Here is a 10,156-nt window from a genome sequence, read left to right on the forward strand (position 1 = left end):
TTCTCTCGATCTTGCACTATATACTTCTTCCCGATCTCTGCAGTTGGGGCTTGATAAATCACCAAAAATATTCTTTTAGATGCATCCAGAGATTCAACCTAGGGTTATCACTGTAGAATGCACAAATCGTAGGATCTCATGCCATAGAGATTTATATCACTTCCATAGGTTAAAAAATACTATTATGAACAATGGAGACTGATGTTAGTTGAATACACTTTCTTGAAGTCCTAAATTCGATCTAGGTCTCTTCTTGACCTTCAAATGTACAAAATTTTGATAAGGAGCTCCTTTTATGTGGATCGTTCTTCATGCACATGTATAAAGATAATCTCGATGCTCAAAATTTCCTTTATATCTTGCACAAATGTGAGGTATGAAATTTTCTTGACAATAAGACTATGTTTCAAAACTTTAGTACCTTTGACGAAGATATTTTTTTTCAAAGTATCCTTTCAATGATTTCAATCTAGGATCTAATATGTGCACAGGTGTGGAGACAATTTCAATACTTTGTCTAGGGTTTTCAAGTAACACTTACGCACAAAATTTCAAATCATAGACAAAGGATTTGGCTCCTTTCTAGAGCTATGGTAGATGATAATAAATAGGCCTTGAATTCCTTGCAAAATTAGAACAATCCTCCCACAAAATTCTTAATAAAAATGTTGATTAACAATGACTATAAAGTACATACTAGAGATGTGAGAGTTGCTTCATAAATTTAGAGGAATAGATGGATATTGTAGACCTTGTGGTTTCCCCTTTTGACCTTCGCTCCACTATTAATAATTGCGGCCTTCTTTGGGCTACTAGCCAATCCTTTTGTCGTTCAAATATAAGCTACTAACGTCCTCGCTCTTGCTAAAGTAGGTCTGCGAATTGATCTAGTGATTAAGGGCTAATAGATATATGTTCCTTTTATTATCTATTATGATTTTGTTGCACAATTTTAATTTCTTGAGGGGTCATTCCTACCTACATCACACCAAATAATAAATCATATGTCTTGGCTCATATTATATTTCATGTTTGTTCCATAAAAAATGTATTGCCTTCAACCTTCACTAAAAAAGCCAAAATTCTCACTCATGTTCCTATTTCCACATGTCTGTGTTAGTGAATTCTCTTGAATGAAAATAGAATGTATCAAATAACTCATGTCCTTGGTCCCCTATTCAACTAACTAAGTGTGCTTGTCAAACTATCTCCATGACTCATAGCTAAGTCCAAATTGTGGTTATAAGAAAACAACATAAAAATACATTTGAGTTTGCAAATTAAAATTATGTCCATGTGTTCCTTTGAATGACCTCTCAATTGTTGGTCTTATAATTATTATTCCCAATGTGAATATTTTCCAAACTTAATAAGATTAAGAATCTACCCAATACAAAGAGTTTTACAAGAACCCATCTTTCTTAAATCGTTGTCCAATCTAGGAAAGTCCTCCAAACATAATATTAACCTAATTTAATCATGAATAATTTATGCTAAAGTGAAAATAAATGAATAAAAAAATAATATCAAGATCACACCATTGAAACAATTATACATAATCTTGGAATGATAGCAAGAATGGGCACAAGTTCTTGTTTTTATTACATGTTTAAATGTTGATGGTTATGAAGTGTGTTCAAAGTATATAAACACTGCAATCTTTATCTTCTTGATGTGAGGTTCAATGGGTTTGATTCCATTACCAAACATCAATAAATTTTATTTTTAAACAAATATGGATAGTTTTTATGTTAACTGTAAAAAGAGGGGTTTGTGATCATATTGTCCCATCCTGTCCAGTTACATATGTTTCTCAATGATGTCCTATTCTATGTCTACTACTTGGCCATGTCCAAAATAACCAAATGAATTTAGGGAACTTTTTGCTTCATACGAATGAAAGATAGGGAACTTTTGGCTTGATACGAACTTCTTGTGTCTGCATTAAGAAATCCTTCATATGAAGCACTATATCAATAGTTTAGACACTTCAATCCTATTCAAACTCAGGTATTTGCAGTGCTTTATAACTCAGATGATAATATTTTAGTTGCAAAACCTACTGGTAGTGGTAAGACTATTTGTGCTAAGTTTTCTTTACTACAATTGCATAAAAAACGTCCCAGACACTATATTTTGATGTGTCTATATTTCTCCTATAGAAGCTCTTTCCAAAGAGAGATATCAGGATTTTTGAGCTGAAATTTGGAATTGAGACAAAACATACCCAAAACTATGTCCTACTTCGCTTGACAAGACTCCTTTAGACTGCGACTACTTCATATTCTCTCCACTTATGATGAATTGCACTTGGGTTGGTGAGAATGAGGTTTCTCCTCACTATAATTTATATAATTATCAAGGGATTCATCTAATCTTCCCTTGTGGGCTTCACAACTCATAAAATCTCAACAACCTCGAGTAACATCCAAATTGTTTTCCTTTTATTCCATCGAAACTAGTTATATTCTTCAACATATCGAATTATGTGGGTATTTTTTTATAATGGAAGATTAAATGCAACTAGCATTTGCACCTTATGTTGCAAAGGAAACGCCGTAAGGCATAGAGTGTGGAAGAATAGCGACATGTGAATGGGCATTGTTGAAAGCAAGGGTGGACGATAATGTGTATTCTGAAAATGGATATTTTGTTATGGTCAACCTAATGCATTCATTAATTAGATGACAACAAAAAAGTTTCGAGCCCAGGTTGAACCAACACAAATCTTTTCTACAAGACTAAAATTGCCTAAATGATTCCTCAATTAAGGGAAATAACCATTTCCCTCCTCTAATACCTAAAATACATTGTAGGAGACCGATTTTTCAAGTAACTTAATATAACTAGCAATTGCCCCAAAAAGTGCAAAGAGAGGTCGATTACAAACAAGTTTTTTTATGTATAAACTGTTGAGAATGGAGGATCTCGGATTAGACTTTAGTTGGACTCCGTTGGTTTGGGAGATGTATCATGTGTTACCATTTGTGCATATTATGGGCATAAAGTTGGTTATGATGATGGAGATTATTTTCAACCAGTTGTGGGTTGGCAACAACTTTTGTGAATTCCTTGGGTAAGATTCGATCTTCTGGATAACGGAAATTCCAGTGTCCATTTAGTCTATACTAGAGTACAATGATTGTTGGCAAAGCTAAAGAAACTTCCATCAATGTATAGAGCCAATGTAACTCGTAGTCATCATTTTTATCCATACAGGGCTATGATTATAGGTACCAACCATTTGAGCAGGCAGGGGGTGTATTTGCTAAATAGGGATCATGTTATCCTCGTGGAGTTATTGGTTGCACTTAGAAAATATAAAGTAGGATTGAGCATCGACTATTTGGCTGGATGGAATTTTTGATAAGCGTTGGCCAATTTTATCTATTGTGTAATCATTTCCCTGATTTAAAGGCTGCTCTGAGTTACTAATAGAGACGGTTCTAAAAGATAAGGCTTCGAGAACCTTACTTTAGTTGGTGGAGGCTTAGTACATTTTCTTCTGAAGCTTTGGCCTCAAACTCGAAAGCTACTTGTAAAGCATTCTCCAAAGCATTTATACTAAGCAGGTCCATTTTTCTTTGGATATTTTGGTTGAGAGTCCTCTGAGAAGTGAGTCGAGGAACTTCCAATTCGTCACCATGGACTTGAAGCCATCAAAAATATTGTTTGATGCCTTTGACTAGGTACTTGCCTTACATGAATCCATTGCTTCATGATTTCCTCTACTTTCCCCTTCAGGTATAACCTATCTTGCATTTCTTGCTTGAAGCATATCAAAGTTTGTGTAGGAGGTGAATTTGAGTTGACTAAGTCTCGTACAAGAGCCCACCGCCATGTTAAGGGTTGGTCGCTCCATACTGACTTCTTTTAGCATCAACTTCTGTGCATCATTCAGTTGTTATATTTGAAAGAAGGCTTCTCGTACAAGAGCCCACCACCATATTATGGGTTGGTCACTCCATACGGACTTCTATTAGCATCAACTTCTGTGCATCATCCAATTGTTACATTTGAAAGAAGACTTCTAGGCTTTGTAATGAAGCATCCATCACTTATATTTTAGGATTAAAAGCTTGATATATAGTTCATATATCAGTGATGTTATTGTCCCATAATACCATAAGACTGAAAGATTCATATCTGGTTGGAATTTCGATGATAATGACGGCCTCACATTCTGCTAGACTCCACATTTTCTGAAAGGACGGGAACATATTTTTCATTTTAGATGCAATTGTTGGTTGTCAAATATGTCTTATACATTATTTTTATTGGACTTCATGCCTGTAGAGATATTTACTCTTGGCTACTTCCCCAGCCATGATAGAGAAAAGGAGCCCAAACACTTGTGAAGCTTCTTCCTCTGCATAGGTGGTGTGTCAAAATGGGTTCTCTTTTTGGCAGACATTTGAGTAACGGTCTTCCGCCAATATAAGATTCTGGTATGCAAGTATAATTTCAACATAGAATTGCCTACATGAACTTAGACCTGAACATTGCCTGAGAATAGAGACTTCAAAGCTAGTTCTTCAAGCGCATGTAATATAGATTCATTTAGAAAAAGGATGCGTGAAGACAATTGTAATGTTGAAGACAGACTTTGATCACCATATTGAGGAACTAACATTGTGCCCGAGCCCTACTGGCTTGAGAGTTTTGATAGGGTTTGTGTTCGACTAATATAGTCAACGAAGGTGAGTATTGAATAGGTTCTGATTGGACCACAAAACCATGATGAGTCTCAATGATTCCTCAGCAAGGCATCAACCAAAACAAAGCAGGAATTACACAAGCCTTTCGGGATGCTCTCTAAAGAAGCATGAAACTTCTCATTGTGTTCAGCAACATTTCTATTGAAGGTCAAGTTGGCTCATGTAAAGCAAGGGAAGTTTTGCATCTTCCACAACTTCACATTGTCAAAGACAGCCGTATTCTCTTGTCCAATGTAAGAAGAGAGAACACTTACAATGCAATATACTCATAAAAACATACTAAGAAATGATAGTTATCAAGATAGAATCTGAATTCAAATGTGGATACCGTACAATACAGAAAACAATTGGCCCACAAAACTATAGTTCAGAAAATTTAGGAGTATACATATTATTAAAGAAAAAACATGCACTTCTTCAAATTTATTGAAAAAAATAGGCATGTGGATAGTCCAGACTAATTTTATCAAAAATTTTAATGATTGGATAACATAAACCCCTACAAAAATGCTCAAAGGTCCGTTGAGCCTTCTGATGCAATCCCTTCAAGAAATGTATTTCCTTATGATACACTATAAACTGTACGAAACCCAACAAAAACTAGAGTAGCAGGTCTTCTCTAAAGAACATTAGATTTATTATTGAGATTATTACAAGTTTGATTTAAAAAAGTTGATAGCCATCACACTATTTTCTTGTGCTTGGTGGGCGTATGTATTTGTTTGCGTGTGTTGTGATTCTACTTTTGATAATGCAAATGATGTAACCTATTCTAGGTGTTCTGGAAGTAAGAAGGATATGCACAGACATTAGGTACACCCTTTCAAGTTGAAAAATAAAAAATAAATAACCACATATCAAACAGAGAATATATGACTAAATACCTAGTGGAAGCTACTTATTTAATATGTTGGCTTGGTTGGCATGCTTCATTTGAATGTAACTTTGTTTATGAAGGTCTAAGCAGGCCTTTAAGGTGCAGGCAACGGTGTCCCAACTACAAATGCAGTCTCCTTGAGACTTCACACATGAACAAAATAGACAAACCTCTCTAGGCATCAGCAGCAGCATAGTCTTCTGAAATCTCCCATGGCTAGCTCCTAAAACGTCGTTAAACCATGCACTGAATCATTGTAAATGCTCACTGTATCTTAAAAAATTATTATTACTTGTAAAATTTGTCATTGAAAACAGAATTTTTGTGCGACAGGATAAACAAATTAGTGCAGCACGGACAATCAAGTGAGGATCCGCAGGTTGTTAAAAGGCGAGCCCGTTCGAAAATGCACCTCCCCTTTGAACTTTCTCATTAAATAATTTTAGGTCGAGGGGACCCATGTGAAGGCTTCATAGCAGCACGAATTAAGAGCATATGGATGCTGGTTATATGGATCTTTCAATTTTTGTAACATGTCAAAGGCTGTACATGAATGGAGTGGTGTTCATTTTTTATGAAATGAAATAAAGTGCGAGGTTGAACTGCAGGGAAAATGGACACCATTTTTTCCAATAGAATTAATTTAGATTTATTTTAAATATAAATCTAACATGAGTTTAGAGGGATTTAATTTATTTAACAAATATTATTCTAATGTTTTGTGTGGTTATTTTTTTTTATTTTTGTTTTTGTAAAGTTTTATTTTTATTTTATTTTGGTGGATATGAGCAAAATTTCAACTTTGATGATGGAGGGACACCCTTACACATCATACTCGATCGGTTTAATGAGACAAGTAAGAAACTTGCAAACTAATGACACTAAGTAAGTTAAAAGACAGGAGAATGGAAAAAAGGGATGCATGGAAGGTGTTGAGTATGAAATGATATAGCCACTCTATTTTAATTTATTTAGGCTTATTATTCTTAATGAGGTTGGACAAGTCCCTATATGGTTACACTTCACTAGAAGGAGGATATAACCACAAAAATGAAATAATGCAACAAGTATAACTTCCAAGCATCATGATTCATTTCCAACTTCAACCCACAATCTTTACATCCCAATATACTAAATGAAAAATATTCTTATGAATAAATGACTAATGTACCTCATGCGTGTTGAGTCTCCATCATTGGATGAGTACACTTATTTCAAAAAGTGACCTGAGCATATGAGAAATATGCATCACAAGAGTTGTGTATGTGGATAATGTCAATTATTATTTCTATAATGTGAATCATGGAGGGATGATAATTATTATCTCATGATGCCCATGGCTTCTTTCAGCCTGCCCTTCACCAGGTACCACCGCGGGGACTCCCAAATGAATGGCAGAACGAAGATGCAATACACGGCTGAGGGAATCGAACCCGCGACGTACAGATATCTCCAGTTGCCGGAAAAGTAGGACAGAGCCGGCAGCACTACTATGCCGAGAGAAAAGAAGTAGAAAGTCGACATGCCAACCGGTGCTCTCTTGGACAGTCCGACGGCTTCCGTCGCCAAGACGAACGACGACAACCCCAGGCCACCATTGCTAATTCCAGTCAATAGACGGAGAATTAAATAAACCCAGAAATTCGGCGACATTGCCATCAAAAAACCAAAAATGGCATTGCAGATGCAGACCAACTTCAGGACACCCTCACAGCCCAGCGAAGAATCCGATAGATGCCCAGATATCCCTGCACCTGTATCAAAAAATAAATCAGAAACTGAAAGAAAATATTAATGACGATCAGCCGTCAGATATAAAAGCGCACAGGGGCTGAAAATATCAATTACCGTGCAAACACCCGACAAAGAACGCAGACTGCAGAAACCCAACTTTGTATTTCTGGCCGCAGACGAGATCCCATCCGCAGACCGTCGAAACCCCGGGGCCTCCGTCCCAGTCCCATGAGGCCCGGTCCATGGAGCATATAGATCCCGTCGGGCTGCAGGATTCGAACCTTGGCTTCACGGAAAGGAAATCCTCTGGGGTTTTCCCTCCATTGCAATGCCAATGGGGTTCATAGTCGGCGAAAATCATGACCATCGTAGGAAAGGCCTCCAGTGTCCGTGCAAGGCTCGACAGTAAGAAATGCTTAATCTGTCACCGCCCGAACAATAACTCAGAAGACACAGAGGCCATTGGGTTGGGAGACAAAAGGACAGTGTGAGGATCAACGACCAAACTTCCTTCAATCGTCTAACACCACAAATCTACGGTCAACAATAAGACACGACATCGGCTGGGGCAATTCATTTCAAAGGGAAACGCCTTACGGTGTAATGAATTGAATTTTGTATCCCAAACTCGATCAACAATAAGACACGGCATCGGCTGGGGCAATTCATTTCAAAGGGAAACGCCTTACGGCGTAATGAATTGAATTTTGTATCCCAAACTGTTTTCGAAATTATATCCGTATGGATTAACTGTTAATAGTTTTTGTGAAGATCTATGATAAACACTTCACTGTTTTTGTGGAGATCTATGATAAAGATCTATGATAAACACTTCACTGTTTTTGTGGAGATCTATGATAAACACTTGCACTAGTGGATCACTTTGAAGAATACCTGCAACCAGGGCAAAGCCATGTCCAAATGACTTGGTCAGCTAGCCAAATAATGCTAGAACATAAATTATAAACTAATGAATATATTCTCTATTCTCAGGAATCCTCTGCTTTTTATATTTGGATCATATAGATAATGAGATCAACATATATGAATCAGAATAAGTGATTAATAAACCAACACAAATCCACAATACAACGAAAGTCACCTTCCTGATCTTAAAATGACCTTGCATTCTGCCACCAACCAGCATTTTCTATTAATTAATTTAACAAGAGTTCTCTCTTGTTTATTTAAACTGCATGACTCCATTAGGCCTGCACAAAATTTAATTTGAATATTATTAAATGCAGGCCTGCTAATGGTGATGGAGTAGTTGATGGCCACCATTTCCAAATATTATATTAAGTCGTAGAGATGGAAATCATGCTATAAATATATATATATATATATAGTTAGTCACATTAGCAATTGTAATTCAATGGTGCTGGCTTGGGCATTGATTTTGAGAATATCATCATTCAAATTCAAAATTCAAGTAAGCAACCTGCCTACTCTTTCCGAATCAAAAAGGGAAGTTATTGGTTTTTTCTCATTTCAAGGATAATCTGTGTGTTATGAACTCACAAAGAGTTTATTATAGATAATAGAATTTTTCGTCCAATTTCTGTGTTGCAAGGTTTTTTTCTTTTCTTTTCTTAGTGCTGTTCCCTGCAATTGGAAGTTATATTGAGTGGTAGAGTCATCGTAACTGCTATGTATTAATCATGGATAGGGATCATTATGAATAATATGTACATGTGCATGGGAAATGATAATCTCTTACTGCTTGCTCTATTAATGATGAAGGGAAAGCATGAACTTTCACAGGAAGTCCTCAATTTTTGGAATATTTGATGGCGTCTAAGCTGGCGGTAGAGGATAACTTTGACTTTCTCCATCCATGGCACTGAAATTCTATCTTCGCACAGATTTTCCTAAAGCTAGAATCTCATCAGAAAGCCTTTTCAACCTTAAGTTTCCGATAAAACTTTAATGCTTTTAAACTGTTTAGGTGTGCGTATTATATGACTTGGAATTCTGAAACTGAGTCTAACTTGAGAGATTTTGAACCAGAACTCCTTGATGTGTCAGTCTTAATTATTCAAAATCATTGAAATTGGTACATCCAGGAATTTTACGAAGTAAAGATGGAATTGTACCACTAAGTAAGATAAAACAAGATGGATTTTTGCGACGAATTAATAGATCAAAACATCATAATGAGAGTCCATGAACTCATGGGTATCTTAACGTAGATAAAACTGAGTGAATGAGTAAACTTGCAGGCATAAAGTAGAAACCTGAGCTTAGAGAAGGCAAAAAGCACAGTAGATTTTGGAATGGAAATAAGCTTTCCTATTTTGGGTATTCTAAGATATCTATTTTTGTATTTGAAAAATCAGGTGACGTGGCAAATTTATCTCGACACCAGACTTGTGACTGAATTCTGATAATGTTGGTCTGTGATGAACAATTGAAAGGCTACAGTCCTTAATGTGAATAACCTATGCAAAATTATCTTTAACTGCTTCAATATAAATGAGTTCCATGGCCTTACAAGAAGGAAAAGTGTCTGATACCAACTTGACAAATTCTGATAAAAACAACATACATGATACAGTACAGAAAATCATACAAAATATTAAGAGTTCAAAAAGAGAATTTGTTGGTGGAAGTACTCTGGTAGAGGATCTCGATGCTGAAGGTGCACTCAAATATCATAGAAGGAAAAGCAACCGAAAAAATCCCAAGTACTTTCAGAAAAGAAAACTTGTTGCTGGAAAGAGCAAATCTACATCTTCAAGATCATTCAAAATATACCAGGGATTTACCGATGAAAACCATCCTGCAGCTCTGAATTCCTTCCATGAGTTTACACTGCCTGTAGATG

The 10,156-nt window shown here is 36.1% G+C and overlaps 1 pseudogene; it reads right to left on the bottom strand.

The window, feature by feature from the left end:
• Positions 1 to 6,915: 6,915 nt before the first annotated feature.
• On the bottom strand, positions 6,916 to 7,696 carry LOC149250542 (organic cation/carnitine transporter 4 pseudogene; annotated as a pseudogene).
• Positions 7,697 to 10,156: the final 2,460 nt, after the last annotated feature.

This window comes from Pinus tabuliformis, chromosome 7 (genome assembly GCF_031772625.1).
Source record: "Pinus tabuliformis cultivar Carrire ecotype Pingquan chromosome 7, CPIR1, whole genome shotgun sequence".
Taxonomy (NCBI): domain Eukaryota; kingdom Viridiplantae; phylum Streptophyta; class Pinopsida; order Pinales; family Pinaceae; genus Pinus; species Pinus tabuliformis.